General features: G+C 37.5%; 1 long non-coding RNA gene across 1 annotated transcript in view; it reads right to left on the bottom strand.

The window, feature by feature from the left end:
• Positions 1 to 4,879: 4,879 nt before the first annotated feature.
• The window catches only part of LOC145534404 (uncharacterized), a 37,447-nt gene continuing 22,516 nt past the window's right edge, over positions 4,880 to 19,810 (bottom strand). The window contains exon 4 of the long non-coding RNA XR_014074564.1: positions 4,880 to 5,072. This is a non-coding gene — a long non-coding RNA (uncharacterized LOC145534404). The remainder of the gene's footprint in view (positions 5,073 to 19,810) is intronic.

Here is a 19,810-nt window from a genome sequence, read left to right on the forward strand (position 1 = left end):
CTTATAAGTCCTAGAAAGCTGTACATGGTAACAAAACCCATTCTTCATGTAGTATCCAAACACATCTTTGAAAAATGCAAATAGATCATGCATGCCTCTTCACTGCTTAAAAAAGCCCCTTGGGGTTCTGCTACGGCGACTGGACTGTAAGTCCCTCTGTGACCTGCCCTTTGTCTGCTCCTCCCTCTCCAAGCTCCAGCCTCTCTGACCTTCTGTTTCATAAAGAAGCTCTGCTTGTTCCTTTCTCCAGACCTGTTCGCTCCTTCTTTTCAGTGCCTGAACAGCTCTTCTTTCTTGTCAGTCAAGACCCAGTTCCAATGTCATCACCTCAGAGAGGCTTCCATGACCCATGGCATGCGTCACAGTCTCAGTTTGCATTTTTATTCAGAAATGACTTTGGTTATTCATGTGTTTCTGCTCTGAGCCCTTGAGTCCCCTTGAGAATGTCCTCTTTGAGGTCACTGCTTTTGTCCTCTTTACCACTATATGACCTACTGCCAGAGCTATGACTAGTCCAGAGAAGGTTTTCAATAAAGTGTTGAACCAAAGAATTAATAGTTGGAGAAAAACAAATTCTGTATGGTAGCACTTAGATATGGAATCTAAAAAACAAAACATACACATATATATCAGAACAGAAACAGACAGATACAGAGAACAAAATATTAGTTACCAGTGGGGAGAGGGAAGGGGGATGAGGCAATATAGGGGTAGGGAATTAAGAGGTACAAACTACTAAGCATAAAATAAATAAGTTACAAGGGTGTGTTGTACAATATAGGGAATATAACCAATATTTTACAATGACTATAAATGGAATATAACTTTAAAAAATTGTGAATCACTATGTTGTACACCGGGAAGTTCAATATTAATAATATTGTACATCAACTATACCTCAATTAAAAAAAAGAATTAGTGAATCAATGAGCACATTCTCCACTCTGGTATGTTTATAAGAATTTCATTCATGGATCCATAAAATGCCCAAAGTGAGATACCTCCAGAAAGTCTCTAGTCTGATTTTCATGGAACATGTTCCCCTACTCCCACAGCATACTCAATAGTTGCTCTGCTTAAAATGGGAATTTTATGCCACAGCCCATTTCACTCTGGGCAGCCTTCCTAGCCCTTCACTCAGTGTACACTGACTTTTATTTGCTGCACAGTTTTCATATGTTCATCTGGATTCCAATTTCTCAGGAGACCTGCAGTGTCTAATTAGAAAGAGAGGGAGGGGTGGTCACAGAGACGGGAGGAAGAAGGGACATCTCACAGTCTAACAGTGAAAGAGGAAGCAAGACTCCCTAAGGTTCATGAGAAAACAATATCTGGAAGCTGCAACCATCTAGCTAAGGGAAAAATTGTAGATACACTTTCTTAAGTGAAGGGCATCATAATATCACAGAAAAGGAAAGCACTGATAAGAACTCAGATGTTGCCATTGAATTGATCTGAATTCAAGTTCACATTAGTAGAGTGACATCAGATAATACACTTTGTAAGATCCAAATTTCCCACTTGTACTTTAGGGAAATAAATTCTTTTTCAGAGAAATACTATAGACATCGATCTAATCTTTGTAAAATACTTAGCTCTATATACTGACATGGAGAAAACCTTCAATAAAACTAAGTTCCTCATATTAAAATGATTATGTTCATTGTGGTGGCCTTATGTTATGAGCAAAAGGATATATTCTGTGCAGTAAACTTTATTAATACCCAATGCTATTATTCTTTTTAAGTTTCAGTATAAAATAAATACAACTTCAAATATCCAAACAGCATGGCACAATTCATATTACTGCTAATAAAATTTTTATTTTTATAACACTTTGTATTTTTCAAATCCCTTTCATGGATATTCTCTCATTTGATGATTCACAGCTGCTCATTCACTGAATAATGTAAAGCTGTAGCAATAATATTTTGTAATAAGAGTTACCTGTATTCCAGCTCAAGAGCCAGCTGCATCATTTCAGTCTTAATGTTTTGTTTGGCTGAATCAGATTTCCTATACCAGAAAGTACAGAGTCAATTTGTTCTCTCAAAAGTTCAAATATTAAAGGTAGGGAAGAAAAGTCTTTATCTAAAAAAGGCAGTTTGCAGGTGTCAGTTAAATTCGCTGCCACCCACAGATGCTTAACCTGGAGAAATCAGAAATAATGGAGGATTAAAGATTACGCACCTACAGTAATTTTGGAAAATGAAGGAGTATCTCAGGTAGAAACATGATCCATTAGCCCAAAACTTTTCAAGTTACGTACTATAAATATTTGAAATGTTTAACTTCTAAGGAGGCAAAGAAATTATTTAACCCAGTACAGGAAGAGGTGAGGAGGAGTAATGGGATGACAAACATTAACAAAGAGAACATTTCCTCAACAAGGAGAATAGCTGATGCAAAGGTTTTGCTTAAAATAGAGACTCCTTGACTTAGAAGAGTTAAAACAAGATGGTGGCTAAGGGCGAGAGTTGACAGCCAAGTTCCACCTTAGTTCTTGTGATTTTCGACCTACTGAGAGTACACTGAGTGACTGTAATGGTTCATTCAGCATTAAATGCTAATAAACTGCATTAAATGCTATTAAGCAGCATTAAAACTATTAAACTGGTTTGAGTGAATTGATATAAAGAATAGTCAGAAATATTGATGCTTCCTTGGCATGTTGAAATCCACTTTTGCTGCTTTTCTTATTCAACACCACCTAATGAATTCACCTTATTTTGCCACTTTTAATTGTTTATGTTACAGTCAGATATTCTGAGTGATATTATCGAGGGAAAGGAAAGTCAAGAGGTAGGGGCAGTGAGTGGGAGGAGGGAGAAAGGTGGATGTTAGGCTGACTTTCATATACTTGCTATCAACTGATGGAGGTAAACACTGCCCCCAACAACCAGCACTAAGGCTGTGCCCTCATTTGTACATACAGGTTTCTTGCCAGTTCCTTTTGCTGAATCCTTGTCAGTAATCCCAACTTAGTATCAAATACAAAGAAAGAAGAAAACAAGAAAAAGAGGACTCAACTCACTTCAGTCCCTCAGTGGTATCTGACTCTTTGTGACCCCATGGACTGCAGCACACCAGGCTTCCCTGTCCATCATCAACTCCTAGAGCTTACTCAAACTTATGTCCCTTGAGTCGGTGATGCCATCCAACCATCTCATCCTCTGTTGTCCCCTTTTCCTCCTGCCTTCAATCTTTCCCAGCATCAGGGTCTTTTCAAATGAGACAGTTCTTCGCATCAGGTGGCCAAAGTATTGAAGTTTCAGCTTCAGCATCAGTCTTTCCGATGAATATTCAGGACTGATTTCCTTTAGGATGGACTGGTTGGATCTCCTTGCTGTCCAAGGGACTCTTAAGAGTCTTCTCCAACACCACAGTTCAAAAGCATCAATTCTTCAGTGCTCAGCTTTCTTTATAGTCCAACTCTCACATCCATACATGACTACTGGAAAAACCATAGCCTTAACTAGATGGACCTTTGTTGGCAAAGTAATGTCTATGCTTTTTAATATGCTGTCTAGGTTAGTAATAACTTTCCTTCCAAGGATTAAGTCTCTTTTAATTTCATGGCTGCAATCACCATCTGCAGTGATTTTGGAGCCCAAAAAATAAAGTCAGCCACTGTTTCCACTGTTTCTCCATCTATTTCCCATGAAGTCATGGGACCAGATGCCATGATCTTTGTTTTTTGAATGTTGAGCTTTAAGCCAACTTTTTCACTCTCCTCTTTCACTTTCATCAGGAAGCTCCTTAGCTCTTCTTCACTTTCTACCGTAAGAGTGGTGTCATCTGCATATCTGAAGTTAGTGATATTTCTCCTGGCAATCTTGATTCCAGCTTTTCCGTCCTCCAGCCCAGCGTTTCTCATGATGTACTCTGCATATAAGTTAAATAAGCAGGGTGACAATATACAGCCTTGACATACTCCTTTCTCAATTTGGAACCAGTCTGTTGTTCCATGTCCAGTTCTAACTGTTTCTTCTTGACCTGAATACAGATTTCTTAGGAGGCAGGTCAGGTGGTCTGGTATTCCCTTCTCTTTAAGAATTTTCCACAGTTTGTTGTGATCCACACAGTCAAAGACTTTGGCATAGTCAATAAGTCAGAAGTATATGTTTTTCTTGAACTCTCTTGCTTTTTTGATGATCCAATGGATGCTGGCAATTTGATCTCTGGTTCCTCTGCCTTTAGTAAATCCAGTTTGAACATCTGAAAGTTCATGGTTCATGTACTGTTGAAACCTGGCTTGGAGAATTTTGAGCATTATATTGCTAGCATGTGAGATGAGTGCAATTGTGTGGTAGCTTGAGCATTCTTTGACATTGCCTTTCTTTGGAATTGGAATGAAAACTGACCTTTTCCAGTGCTGTGGCCACTGCTGAGTTTTCCAAATTTTCTGCCATATTGAGTGCAGCACTTTCACAGCCTCATCTTTTAGGATTTGAAATAGCTCAACTGGAATTCTATCACCTCCACTAGCTTTGTTCCTAGTGATGCTTCCTAAGGCCCACTTGACTTGGCATTCCAGGATGTTTGGCTTTAGGTGAGTGATCACACCATTGTGGTTATCTGGGTCATGAAGATCTTTTCTGTATAGTTCTTCTGTGTATTCTTGTCACCTTTTCTTAATATCTTCTGCTTCTGTTAGGTCCATATCATTTCTGTCCTTTATTGTGCCCATCTTTGCATGAAATGTTCCCTTGGTGTGTCTAATTTTCTTGAAGAGATCTCTAGTCTTTCCCATTCTATTGTTTTCCTCTATTTCTTTGCACTGATCGCTGAGGAAGGCTTTCTTATCTCTCCTTGCTATTCTTTGGAACTCTGCATTCAAAAGATTCTATCTTTCCTTTTCTCCTTTGCCTTTCACATCTTTTCTTTTCTCAGTTATTTGTAAGGCCTCCTTGGACAACCATTTTGCCTTTTGCATTTCTTTTTCTTGAGGATGATCTTGATCACTGCCCCCTGTACAATGTTACAAACCTCCATCCATAGTTCTTCAGAGTCATGGTATTTCTCTCCTCTAATTTGTCAGTCTTCAAGTTGATAATGAGGTTTTCCAAAATCTAAATATGTAAATGCAGTTTTGAAATGATTTCATTTGTGTGAGATATCTAGAATATGCAAATTCCTAAAGACGCAAAGTATAATAGAGGTTATAGAGACTGATAGGAAGGAAATAGGAAATTTCTGTTTATAGACACAAAGTCCTGTTGTGATAATGAGGAAAGTTCTGGAGATAGAAGGTGGTGATAGCTACACCGCACCATGAATGTACATAATGCCACTGAATTGTACACTTAAACATTTTTAAATGGTCAGTTTTATGTTATACATGTCTTATTGCAATAAAAAGTTATTTTTTACTTTGAATGTTGACTTTGAAGTCAAGGGATTAATCTGGACTGATTTCCTAGCTATAGGAAATTTTTTCAAGAGCAACTTGTTTTCCAAACTCTCTAGACATCCAAACCCTTCTCTAATGCCCCTTCTTTCCGTTATCACCACCAATAATTGTCTAAAACTTAAAAACTATTCTGTGATATTTATTGTAGCCATTTTTGTTGTTGTTTCATCACATCTGACTCTTTTGTGATATCATGGACTGAAGCCTGCTAGGCTCCTCTGTCCATGGGAGTTCCCAGGCAAGAATACTGGAGTGGGTTGCCATTTCCTTCTCCAGGAGATATTCCTGACCCAGGGATTGAACTGGCGTCTCCTGCATTGGCAGGCAGATTCTTTACTGCTGAGCCACATATTAATTTAAAATCTATGGGTATATTAAAATTTATGAAAGAACAATTTAGTCATTTGCTAATTCATATAATGAACATATTAAAACATCCATTGGTCAAGATTTTATTCTAGGTAGTATAATAAATGATGCTGATGGGTGCAAATTATGAGTAACATTAGTCTCTACTCTTAATGAACTTACTATCTATTAGGAAAGATAAGACATGTACAGCAACAATTGAAAAAATATATGCTGAGGATGCTATAGCTTTATTTAAGACAATATCTTGCACCTGAATACTTTTAAAATTTGGCACACACATTTGCATAAGAGAAGACAGATTTGTTTTAGCAGTGAGTCTTCATGGAGAACTAAAATTTTATCCAGGCCATAGAAAATAACGGTTTTGTTTATTCCCATTTTATACGTTATATAGACTTTGCGCAACCATATACAATTCAGCATTTTTAAAGGATTATAAATGTTATAGTTCAAAAAGTAGCCATGAGATATAGAATCAGACCTAGATTTACTTTCTAATTCTACTGATGACAAATGGATGATTAAGGGTGAGTTATTTAATCTCTTGGAGTTTCAGTGTGTTGTTTCCGAGAAAATGGAGGCAGTAGCTCCCTACCGTCATATATTGATGACTGAGATAACATATGTAAAGCACACAGACGCAGCAACTGCTCAATAAATATTAGCTGTCTTCTCTAGCTGTGATTGTTGTAGCTCAGTTTGCTATGACACAATGTTGACTGAATCTATGATTTACCCAGTGCGATCCCTGGGTCTGGCACACCAGTCCCAATAATAAAATTGTTCCTGTATGAAAATATAATTTGGCTCTCAGTGATCTGTGTTTGATAATCCTTTCTGGTGTGGTTTCCAGGAACATGGCTTGATGAAAAACAAGAACTGTCTTATATGAGGGTGTGTGAATACATATATTCATATGTAATATATATATACACATTTGTACTATTTTCAAGTACTTTAAGTAATGCAGTCTAGTGTCTCGCAAAGTGTTAAGAGAACAGGGTTCCTACCAGATGTGTTTGAATGACTGGCTATCAATCATTTGTAATTAGCACACTGTATGTAAATTTATGCAACTTAAATGCTTGAAAACAATTTATTCTTGTAAGTAGATTAAATTGTCCTTTTTACAATCCTGTTTACATTCGTAATTTACTTAACAGACCCTCATTTCATTGATGGTAAACTTTACCCCTGCCCAAGTTCAGATTCTCTCATTTTGGCTATGTGCCATCTGAATTCATTAGGTTATATTGTACTAAGAAAAAAAAGGTGGAGTACCAAATTCCATCAATCAAGTGCTGGCTGTCAGTGACAGGAAATTGGCACAAGCACTGGGACCCCTGACCAGATGGTAGACATCTGTGCTTTTCTCATTGGCAGGGCCAGGTCAACATATAGGCCTCAAAAAGTCAGGGCCCCATAGGTGGAAGGCACCTCAAGGCTGTTAAAACATTTGGGTTATGAACACCAAGGAAGAAATTGACACCTTGAGATGCCTTGAACTATTTTTTTTAATTATGTCATAATAGTTAGGACACTAGCCAAGTGTGATCTCGAGGGATCCTAAGACTGGGTTAGTACCTGTATCTTCAGAACGAATAGGAAGATACAAAGGAGCAATCTTCCAGAAGATTATTCTATTAGAAAGTATCCTGGGAGGGAGCCGGAGGGACTTTGGCTCTGATCTGATGTGGGAACTTTGGCCAATTCAGAGGTTAGAATGTTAATTTCTCTGCACAAAAAGGAATATACTTTCTGCTTTCCCTACTTTCCAGAGACATTTTGAGTGTTTCATGAGCTGAAGGATATAAACTTACTTCTTAAATCCAGAGAGAAAAGGAGAAAACATCCCCTTCGTCTACTTAAATCCCAATAACATATCATGACAAAATTAAGCGTTTTGTCCTCCATGAAAGTCACCCCGTTCTTGCCATGCAGGTTGCGCTTTCCAAGTCTGGGGTGTTAGAACCTCTAACATCTAAAAAGGTCTTACACTGTTCTTGACTCCATTCTGCAATGGTAAGGAATTTGAGTACAAGAGCCTTGTCTTTTCATCCTTTTTCACAGGAAGATGCTAAATAAAAACGTGTTAACTGATTCATAGCTCTGACATTTCCACTCATATTCACAGCCCACTCGGTTGCAGTACTTTTCCCTCAAATCTCTGGCTGAAATCCTGTTAAAAGGACAAGCAGGATATTTCCATTCTGGGGCCTTGTCAGTAAGCATCAAGCCCTGCCAATGCCCACGGATGAATCCTTGCCTCTTTTGTTCTGTGAAAGTAAAGGGGATGCATCAACAGTGTTTAGCACTCCACGAAAGTCATCACTGAGCTTCAAATTCTCTTGCAAATCTGACTCTCTCTCCTTAGACTGTTGATATTGAATTTTGATAAACAATAATGATAACAAGGACTACAAGGGAGAGGAAGAGAAAGAGCGCTTGTACTTGTTGTGATAGAAAAAAAAGCAGTGGGTCATCAAAATTTAGAGACTTGGAATCTAATTCTAACTCTATTTTTAACTAGCTCTGTAACTTTGAAGTTATTTCAAGAATCTGAGCCTCAGTTTCTTTTCTTCTGAAAAGCTCATTCGGACTAGGTCATCTCCAATGACCCTTCTTGCTCTATTACTTAATTCCCAGTGGAAAAGATCACAGATTGAATACGTAATTAGAGAGTATGAAATGGACAGGGAGGCAGGCCAACTCTTATACTCTTCTCTGAAAATAAATAAACAAAAGTACCTCTACAGTTATTTATATGCTAACTTTTTTTTCTTTTTAGTTATATTGAGATATAATTGACACATAACATTGTATAAGCCTGAGGTGTATAGAATAATGATTTGATTTACATCGTTAAATGATTATTACGATAAGTTTAGAGGAACATTCACCATCTCATACATATATAAAATTAAAGAAATAGAAATAATATTTTTCCATGTGATGAGAACTTCTTAGGATTTACTCTCTTAACTTTCATATGTATTAATTATATTTATCATGTTGTACATTATATCTCTAGTACTTATTTATCTTACATAAGGAAGTTTGTAGCTTCTGACTGCCTTCATCCAATCTCTGCTGCCCCACAACACTGGTCTCTGGTAACCAAATGTCTGATCTCTTTTCCCTATTAGTTTGTTTTTGAAGTGTAATTGACCTATAACACTGTGTTCCTGTTACACAACATGGTGCTTAGATATGTCTATACATTTCAAAGGGCTTCCCAGATGGCCCTAGTGGTAAAGAACCTGCCTGCAATGCAGGAGACATAATAAGATAATGGTTTGATCACTGGGTTGGGACAATCCCCTGGAGGAGGCAACCCACTCTAGTCTTCTTGCCCGTAGAATCCTATGGACAGAGGATCCTGGTGGGCTATAGTTCATATGGTTGCAAAGAGTTGGACACAACTGAAGTGACTTACCACACACACATACATTTTAAAATGATCACCACAATAAGTCTAGTTGTAGTACGTCATCACATAAAGCTATTTTGCAGAATTGACTATATTCCTCACACTGTATATTTCATACTAATGACATTTATTTTGCCACTGAAAGTTTGTACCTCTTAATCTTCCTCCTATTTGTTTTCTCCCCCTACCGCATTTCCTCTGCCAACCATTGTTTGTTCTCTGTATCTTTGATTCTGTTTGTATTTTGTTATATTTGCTAATTTTCTTAGATTTCACATGTAAGTGAAATCACAATATTTGCCTTTCTCTGTCTAACATTTAATTTAGTGTGATAACCCCTAGGCCCATCCTTGTTGTCACAAATGACAAGATTACATTCTTTTTTATGGCTGAATAATATTCCATTGCATGTATATACTACTTCTTTTTCCATTTGTCTGTTGACAGGCACTTAGGTTTCTTCCATATTGTGGCTATTATAAATAATTCTTCAATGAACATAGGGTTTCATATACCTTCACCAGGGCTTCCCAAGTGGCTCAGTTGGTGAAGAATCTACCTGCAATGCAGGAGACCTGGGTTCAACCCCTGGGTCAGGAAGATCCCCCTGGAGAAGGAAATGGCAACCCAATCCAGTATTCTTCTCTGGGAAATCACATGGACAGAGGAGTCTAGTGGGCTATAGTCCAGGGGCCACAAAAGTCAGACACAGTTTAGTGATTAAACTACCACCACCACCACACCTTTTCAAGTTATTGTTTTCATTTTCTTTAGATAAATGCCCTAGAGTGGAATTTCTGGATCGTATGGTAGTTCTAGCATTAATTTTCCAAGGAGTTTCCATACTGCTTTCTGTAGAAGTTGAACCAATTTGCATTCCCACCAACAGTGCATGAGGGTTCTGTTCTCCACATTCTAGCCAACATTTCTTATCTGTTGTACTTTTGATAAAAACCATGCTGACAACTGTGAGAGAATATCCAACTGTGGTTTTGATTTGCATTTCTCTGATGATTAGTGATGTTGAGTACCTTTTCAATGTGCCTGTTGACCATCTGTATGTTTTCTTTGAAAAAAATGTGTATTCACTGTTTATAATAGCCAGGACATGGAAGCAGCCTAGATGCCCATCAGCAGACGAATGGATAAGGAAGCTGTGGTACATATACACAATGGAATATTACTCAGCCATTAAAAAGAATACATTCGAATCAGTTCTAATGAGGTGGATGAAACTGGAGCCTGTTATACAGAGTGAAGTAAGCCAGAAAGAAAAACACCAATACAGTATACTAACACATATATATATGGAATTTAGTTAATCAGTAAAGATAACCCTGTATGAGAGACATCAAAAGAGACACAGATAAATAGAACAGCATTATGGACTCTATGGGAGAGGGCGAGGGCAGGATGATATGGGAGAATGGCATTAAAGCATGTAAATTATCATATGTGAAATGAATCACCAGTCCAGGTTCAATGCATGATACAGGGTGGTCGGGGCTGGGATGACCCGGAGGGATGGGATGGGGAGGGAGGTGGGAGGGGCGGTTCTGGGAGGGGAACACATGTACACCCATGGTGGATTCATGTCAATGTATGGCAAAACAAATACAATATTGTAAAGTTAAAAAATAGATAAATAAACTAGTTTAAAATAACAACAACAAAAAATGTGTATTCAGATCATCAGTCATTTTAATTGGGTTGTTTGTTTTATTTATTTTTTCTTAATATATATTTTATTTAACTATATATAGTTGACTTAAAGTGTTTCAGGTGCACAGTTAAGTGATTCAGTTATGCATATACATATATTTATATAATTTTTCAGATTATTTTCCATTATAGGTTATTATGAGATATGGACTATATACAAGATAGTTCCCTGTGCTATATGGTAAACCTTTGTTGCTTAGTGCATATCTATTTTTTTAAATTAAAAATCTAGCATTTTATTCATACTAAGTCAAACAAATGGAATCAAAATGTCATAAATTTTTAGTCAAAAATTCATAAATTTTCTAAAACATATATATCATACACACTATTTATATATATGTATAAAAAGCTTTGCTACTGTGCTTGATAAAGGCTTGAGGAAGAACATCAAAAAAAAGAAGAGATGGAGAAATTGGAAAACATAAACAAAATGGGAGCACTGAATGTGAAATAGAAAAAGTGAAATCAACTTGATAAAAGTTAAAGATTATCATATAGTCCAATTTTTTTAAACATGGCTGCTCATTAGAAACATATCTGGAGCTTAGGAGAAAAAAGTAATACCTAGACATTTGTATTTTTCAAAAAATTCCAAGATAATTCTGATATCCATCTGGATTTTAAAAAGTGATTACAGATTTTTCTATTAAATGGTAGTTTTGGTGATATAGAATTCTATCATTCTGTTGATCAATCATGATACATTAGTATTAAGCAATAGTTACATAATCACAATAGTAAAATATATTTATCAGTTTTCACAATCAATAGCCAGAAAAAAAATAAAGATAAAATGCAATTGCAAGTCATAATGGCAACATGATTAACCTAACAATATAAATTATTGCATACAATTTGGGGAGGAGGGTCAAGCAATGTGATGTGATAAGTAGAAGTGCATACATGCACATGTTTTCATCTTCCCAGCCAGTCTATGTCTTTTGGTTTGTGCATTTAATCCATTTACATTTAAGGTAATTATCAATATGTATGGCCCTATTACCATTTTCTTAGTTGTTTTGGGTTTCTTTTCTGTAAGTCTTTTCCTTCTCTTGTTTCCTGACTAGAGAAGCTCCTTTAGCATTTGTTGTAAAGCTGGTTTGGTGGTGCTGAATTCTTTTAACTTTTGCTAGTCTGGAAAGCTTTTGTTTTCTCAAATCTGAATGAGAGTCTTGCTGGATAGAGTATTCTTGGTTGTAGGTTCTTCCCTTTCATCACTTTAAATACATCAAGTCATTGCCTTCTGGCTTGTAGACTTTCTGTTGAGAAATCAGCTGATAAACTGATGGGAGTTCCCTTATATGTTATTTGCCATTTTACCCCGTTGCTTTTTGCAGCTTTCAATACTTTATTTTTGTCAGTTTGATTACTATGTGTCTTGGGGTATTCTTCCTTGAGTTTATCCTTCCTGGGACTCTCTGAGCTTCCTGGACTTGGTTGACTATTTCCTTCCCCATGTTAGGGAAGTTTTCAGCTATTACCTTATCAAATATTTTCTTGGGTCCTATCTCTCCTCTTCTCCATCTGGGACCTCTATAATGCAAATCTTGGTGTGTTTAATATTGTCCCAGAGGTCTCAGGCTGTCTTCATTTTTTTTTAAATTATTTTTTCTATATTCTATTCTACAGTAGTGATTTCCACCATTCTGTCCTCAAGGTCACTTAACTATTCTGCCTGTTATTCTGTTATTGATTCCTTCCAATGTATTGTTCATCTCTGTTTGTTCTTCTAGGTCTTTGGTAAACATTTACTATATCTTCTCCATTCTGTTTCTGAGATCCTGGATCATCTTCATTATCATTATTCGGAATTCTTTTTCTGAAAGTTTGCTTATATACACTTCATTCCATTGTTTTTTCTGGGGTTTTATACTGACCCTTCTCCTGGGATGTAACTCTTTACTTTTTTCATCTTAACTTTCTGTAATTTGGTTTTTGTTCTAGCAGCTGTGGTATTGTGATCTAGTGATTGGTCTACTCGAGTTATTTATTTCATCTTGCTTCTTCTCTCTGCCCTCTGGTGAATGAGGCTAACAGGCTTCTATAAGCTTCTTGATAGAATGGACATGGTTGGTCTTGCTCTGATGGCTAGGGCCTTGCTCCAGTAAAGCTTTAATCCAGTTATCTGCTGATGAGTGAAGTTGTGCTCACTCCCTGTTAGTATTTTGGCCTAATAACTAGAGGTGATCCAGCCTTGGGGTCTAGGGACTCTATGGTAGGGTTAATGTGACCTCCAAGAGAGCTTACACCAAGGAGGACCTTCCAGGACTGCTGCTGCTACTGGTGCCCTCATCCCCGTGGTGAGCCTCTGCCAGCCCACACCTCCACAGGAGACCCTCCATCACTAGAAGGAAGGTTTGGTTCAGCCTTCTGTGGGGTCACTGCTCCTTCCCTCTGGGTCTTGGTGCATGCAAGATTTTGTTTGTGCTCTCCAAGACTGAAGTCTTTGTTTTCCCCAGTCCTGTGGAAGTCCTATAGTCAAATCATAATGGCCTTCAAGGTCAGACTCCCTGGGGATTTCCTGTCCCTTTGTCAGACTGGGAAGCCTAATATGGGGCTCAGAACCTTTACAACAGTGGGATAACTTCTTTGGTATTATTATTCTTCAGTTTGTGGGTCACCCACTTGGCGGGTATGGAATTTGATTTTACATGTATATTTATCAAAGATATTGGCCCATAATTTTCTTTTTTTTCATGGTGTCTTTGTCTGGTTTTGATACAGTGTGATGGTGGCATCATAGAATGTCTTTTGGAAGAGTTGGAAAGGATCAGTATAAATTTTTCCTTGTATGTTTGATAGAATTTGCCTGTGAAGCCAGGCTCTGGACTTTTGTTTGTAGGGAGTTTTTTTTTTTTTTAATTAGAGATTCTATTTCACTTCTAGTGATTGGTCTATTCAAGGTTTCTATTCATCTTGGTTTAGTTTTGGTGAACTGCATGTTTGTGTGGATCACAATAAACTGGAAAATTCTGAAAGAGATGGGAATACCAGACCACCTGAGCTGCCTCTTGAGAAACCTGTATGCAGGTCAGGAAGCAAGAGTTAGAACTGGACATGGAACAACAGACTGGTTCCAAATAGGAAAAGGAGTATGTCAAGGCTGTATATTGTCACCCTGCTTATTTAACTTATAGGCAGAGTACATCATGAGAAACGCTGGGCTGGAAGAAGCACAAGCTGGAATCAAGATTGCCGGGAGAAATATCAATAACCTCAGATATGCAGATGACACCGCCCTTATGGCAGAAAGTGAAGAGGAACTAAAAAGCCTCTTGATGAAAGTGAGAGAGGAGAGTGAAAAAGTTGGCTTAAAGCTCAACATTCAGAAAACTAAGATCATGGCATCTGGTCCCATCACTTCATGGGAAATAGATGGGGAAACAGTGGAAACAGTGTCAGACTTTATTTTTGAGGGCTCCAAAATCACTGCAGATGGTGATTGCACAATGAAATTAAAAGACATTTACTCCTTGGAAGGAAAGTTATGACCAACCTAGATAGCATATTAAAAAGCAGAGGCATTACTTTGCCAACAAAAGTCCATCTAGTCAAGGCTATGATTTTTCCAGTAGTCATGTATGGATGTGAGAGTTGGGCTGTGAAGAAAGCTGAGCGCCAAAGAATTGATGCTTTTGAACTGTGGTGTTGGAGAAGACTCTTGAGAGTCCCTTGGGCTGCAAGGAGATCCAACCAGTCCATTCTAAAGGAGATCAGTCCTGGGTGTTCATTGGAAGGACTGATGTTGAAGCTGAAACTCCAATACTTTGGCCACCTGATGCTAAGAGCTGACTCATTTGAAAAGACCCTGATGCTGGGAGGGATTGGGGGCAGGAAGAGAAGGGGATGACAGAGGATGAGATGGCTGGATGGCATCGCCGACTCGATGAACATGAGTTTGGGTAAACTCCAGGAGTTGGTGGTGGACAGGCAAGCCTGGTGTGCAGCGATTTATGGGGTCGCAAAGAGTTGGACACGACTGAGCGACTGAACTGAACTGAACTGATGTTTCTAGAATGTTGTCCATTTCTTCTAGATTGTCAAATTTGTTGGCATTTAATTGTTCATGAAATTAAAAGCGAAAGTCGTTTAGTCGTGTCCGACTCTTTGTGATCCCATGGACTATACAGTCCATGGAATTCTCCAGGAAAGAATACTACAGTGGGTAGCCTTTCTCTTCTCCAAGGGATCTTCTCTAAGGGATCGAACCTAGGTCTTCCGCATTGCAGGTGGATTCTTTACCAGCTGAGTCACAAGGGAAGCCCATAATTTTTCATAATATTCTCTTTTTTATGTATTTCTGTGGTGTCAGTTTGGATCCTCCTTTTTCATTTCTTATTTTGTTTATTTGAGTCCTCTCTTCTTCTTTGTGCACTTGGCCAGAGGTTTGTTAATTGTTTACTCTTTCAAAGAATCAACTCTTGGCTTAATCCATTTTTTTCTATTATTTTTTAATCTGTTTTATTTTCTCTTTGATTTGTTATCTCCTTCCTTCTGCTGATTTTAGGTTTTATTTGTTCTTCTTTTTAAAATTATTTTAGGTGGTGGGTTAGGTTGTTTGAGATTTTTGGTTTCTTAAAGAAGGTCTATATTGCTATGAACTTTCCTCTAAAGATTGCTTTAGTTGCATGCCATAGATTTTGTATGGCTGTGTCTTCGCTTTCATTTGTCTCAAGGTAATTTTAAATTTCTTCTTTGATTTCATCACTGACCTATTGTTTTTTTAATAGCATGTTGTTTAGTCTTCATATAATAGTTTTTTCCTCATTTATTTTTCTGTGGTTGATTTCTAGTTTCATGCCCTTGTGGCCAGAAAAGATGCTTGAAATAATTTGTAAACTTAAATTTATTGAGGCTTGTGTCTTGTCCTACTATGTACAGCCCCACACTTTATACCCCCCTCATATTTACTGCTTTTGACATCATATTTTACATTTTTTTGTTTTGTGCATCTTTTTGTTTTGTGAACACAGATGACTTAACTACATCCTTTAAGCTTCTTACTACCTTCATATGCAGTTTATTTGCTACATTTATTTTATATTTGTAGTTTCAAGTAAAATTTTTCCTCTTGTAATTTTCATATTCGTAGGTGCTGCCTTTTCTTTTTCACCAAGAGAAATCCCTTTAATATTTCTCATAAAGCTGATTTTACAGTGCCAAACTCTTTCAGCTTTTGCTTATTTGTAAAACTTGTAACTTCTCCATCGACTCTGAATGAAGCTTTTCCAAGTAAAATATTCTTGCTTGTAAGATTTTCTCTTCCATCACTTACAAATATAGCATGCCAGTCCCTTCTGGCCTGCAGAGTTTTTGATGAAAAGGCAGCTGATAGCCTTATGGGAGCTCCCTTGTACATCACTTGTTGCTTTTTTCTTGCTACTTTTAATACTCTTTAATCTTTCCCATTTTAATTACAATATGTCTTGGTGTAGTCTTCTTTGGGTTAATCCTGTTTGGGACTCTTCTTACTTTCTGGACCTAGATGTTTCCTTTTCCAAGTCAATGAAATTTTCAGCTACTAATTCTTTATATAAAGTCCTCTGCCCCTTTCTCTCACTTTTCTGTGTTTGAAATGTTTATACTGCAAATATAAGTATGCTTTATGTTTTCGCAGAGGTCTCTTAAACCATTCTTATTTCTTTTTAATCTTTTTTTCTGTTCCACTTCAGCGATCTCCACTGCTCTTTCAGCTCACAATCTGTTCTTCTGTATCATGTAATCTACTTTTGAGTCCTTCTAGTGTATTTTTAATTTCAGTTATTTTATTGTTCATCTTTGTTTGGTTGTTCTTTATATTTCCTCTTTGTTAAAAACTTCTTACTCTATCCAGTCCTCAGCTGGGTTCTTCGAACATCTTTGTGATCATTACCTTGAACTCTCATAAGTTAGGTTGCTGTCTCCATTCCCTTAATTCTTCTGTGGTTTTATCTCTTTCCTTCATTTGGAACATATTCCTATGTTGCCTCATTTTGCCTAATTTTCTGTTTTTATTTCTATGTGTTAAGCAAGTTGTTTATATTTCCAAGCCTTGCAGAAGTCATCTTTTTTAAGAGACATCCTGTGAGTGCCACCAGTGCATTTATCTCTATCAGCAGAGCTATATGCTCTGGGAGTACCCCCTGTGTTGGCTACATATGTCTCTCTGTTGTGGTGGACTGAGTACTGTAGATGGTCATGTAGGTATAGCTGATCCTTAGTCTATTCTGCCTGGCCCTTTCTTGTGCAGGGGCTGCTGTACTCTGATAGGCAGTGCCATTCACAAGGTGGCTTTCTGTAGAACCCTGGGGCATCCTGGTACTAGTGCTGGCCCACTGGTGGGCAGAGTTGGGTTCTGGTGTGCACATTTTGGGACCTCTGGTCTTGGATCTGTTGGTGGGCTTAAGTCAATTTTTAGAGCTTTATTCTAACAAAGGTAGAGATGTGTAGATAAGAAATACAGAGGCTGGTTTATTTGCTTATGTTTTCATTCATTTATTCATTGATTTATATATTAGCTTCTTTAATCAATAAATATTTATTGAGCATCTATTTCGTACCAGGTAATATTATAGTTATTGAGGATATAGGTATACATAGATATATACATACATAGATTAAAACCTTGGCCCCCATGGAGTTTATGTTCCAATATTCTAATAGCAATAAATACTAAATAAACAAATAAATAGATAATATGTGAGATTGGGGTAAGAAATCATTTTTAAAAAAGCAGGGTTAAGATATAGAGTCAGGAATGGGGCAGGTGCTATTTTACATGTACCTGGTATGTTGAGGAATAACAAAGAAACCAGTAGCTGGAGCTGAAAGAACAATAAGGAGAATGGTAGGAAGTGGTGTCAGAAAAGCAGCAGGGCCAGAAAATATAGATTTTTTATAGGATGGTATGCGTTTGAGCTTTTACTCTGAGTGGAATGGGAACTATTATGGGATTTTGAGTAGAGGGGTGTCACGATATGATATTTTAGAAGGATTATTCTGTTGCTTTTTAAAGAGTACACTGTATAAAAGCAAGGGTAGAAGCAGAAAGACAATTTGGAGCAATTTAAATAATTCAGAAGAAAAGGGAAGGAAACAGCAATGAAAGTGGAGAGAAGTGGTCTTGAATCTAAATATATTTCCAAGACTGGGCTGACAGAAGTTATGATAGATTGGATGTGTGTCCTCAGAGAAAGACATGTCAAAGATGACTCATATTAAGAAATAACTTAAGATTTTTTGGCTTAAGAAACTAACTGGTGGAATGAAAATGCCATTTGTTAGATGAGGAATAGAATGAGAGCACAAAAATTTGGTGGAAGGTTTCAAATCAAGAGTCCTGTTTCAAACATATAGAGTTTGAGTTCCCTACCAGGCATCCAAGTAAGGATGTCCAGCAGAAAGTTACAGACATGAATCTGGAGATCAGAGAAAGGTCAGAGGTAGAGACATACATTTGGGTATCATCAGCATATAGATAGTGTTTAAGATCAGGAATATGAATGAGTTCACTGGATAAGAGAAAATAGAGAAGATGACCATGAACCAAGCCCTAGAATCCTCTAACACTTAAAGATCAGGATGTTGATAAGAGAGTGATCAGCTCTGTCATATATTGCTGGCAAATCCAGCAGGATGAGGGATTTTACTTAGAATCCCCACTGTGACGCAGGTGACTTTTTCCTCCTGCATATACAATTTTTTGTTGTTGTTGAGTCACTAAGTCGTGTCTGACTCTTTGTAATCCCATGAACTGAGCACGCCAGGCTTCCCTGTCCTTCACTATCTCCTTGAATTGTGGTTCCCATCAATAGACTCTCTTGCAAATTTGAATGTGAGAAATGACTACTAAAGTGAAACCAAACCTTCATCCATCACTTGTATGAAGGTTCAGAACTGGCTTCTATTTGGAGTGTGTGTGTGTGTGTGTGTGTGTGTGTGTGTGTGTGTGTGTGTGTGGTAGAGGCAGAGAGAGAAAGAGAGAGGGAGAGACAGACAGACACAGAAACAGAAACAGATACAAAGAAACAGAGAGATTATACAGAGATGAACAATAGAATCAGATATTGTCCCTGGCTTTGAGGGCTTTGTCTATAAAGGAAGACAAGAGAACCAGTAACTTGTGTTCCTGTGGATTCAAAACATGCTTAAATAACTGCCTGCTTTTCAGAATAGGAATGTTAAGGGATCAGACAGGTGCTATGGGGCTGGAAAGATCTATAATGCTTGAAAATTATTGTGTCTTCAGGAAAACTAAGGAATTTATCTTCAGGAAGCCATGCCTCAGAGTCATTTCTTGAGTTGTGTTATTATGCTCTAGTTTTTGCTTAAGAAGATCTAAAGCTGTTCCATTGTCTAGAGAATAATTTCTCTCCATGGCACTGGCTGGCTTTCAAGGTTTTTCAAAAATCCCAATCAGTCGTTGTAACTATTCTAATTTATAGCAAGCATTCCCTTCAAATTCTTAGATCACTAGTTATCTACCAATCATTCATTAATTACCTTTTGAAAAAAATTATTAAGACTTTATGTTTATAGAGCAAGTTTACGTTCACAGCAAAACTGAAGGGAAGATATATGGATTTCCTGTATATGCCTTAAATTGAAGAATTTAAGGCATAACTGAAGGCTTAAATTGAAGACTTAAATTGAAGAAAGTAGGGAAAACCACTAGACCATTCAGGTATGACCTAGATCAAATCCCTTATGAGTATACAGTGGAAGTGATAAATAGATTTAAGGGACTAGACTTGATAGACAGAGTGCCTGACGAACTATGGACAGAGGTTTGTGACATTGTACAGGAGACAGGGATCAAGAAAATCCCCATGGAAAAGAAATGCAGGAAAGCAAAATGGCTGTCTGAGGAGGCCTTACAGATAGCTGGGAAG

The sequence above is a fragment of the Giraffa tippelskirchi genome, chromosome 14 (assembly GCF_054371585.1).
Source record: "Giraffa tippelskirchi isolate mGirTip1 chromosome 14, T2T-mGirTip1v1.2.pri, whole genome shotgun sequence".
Taxonomy (NCBI): domain Eukaryota; kingdom Metazoa; phylum Chordata; class Mammalia; order Artiodactyla; family Giraffidae; genus Giraffa; species Giraffa tippelskirchi.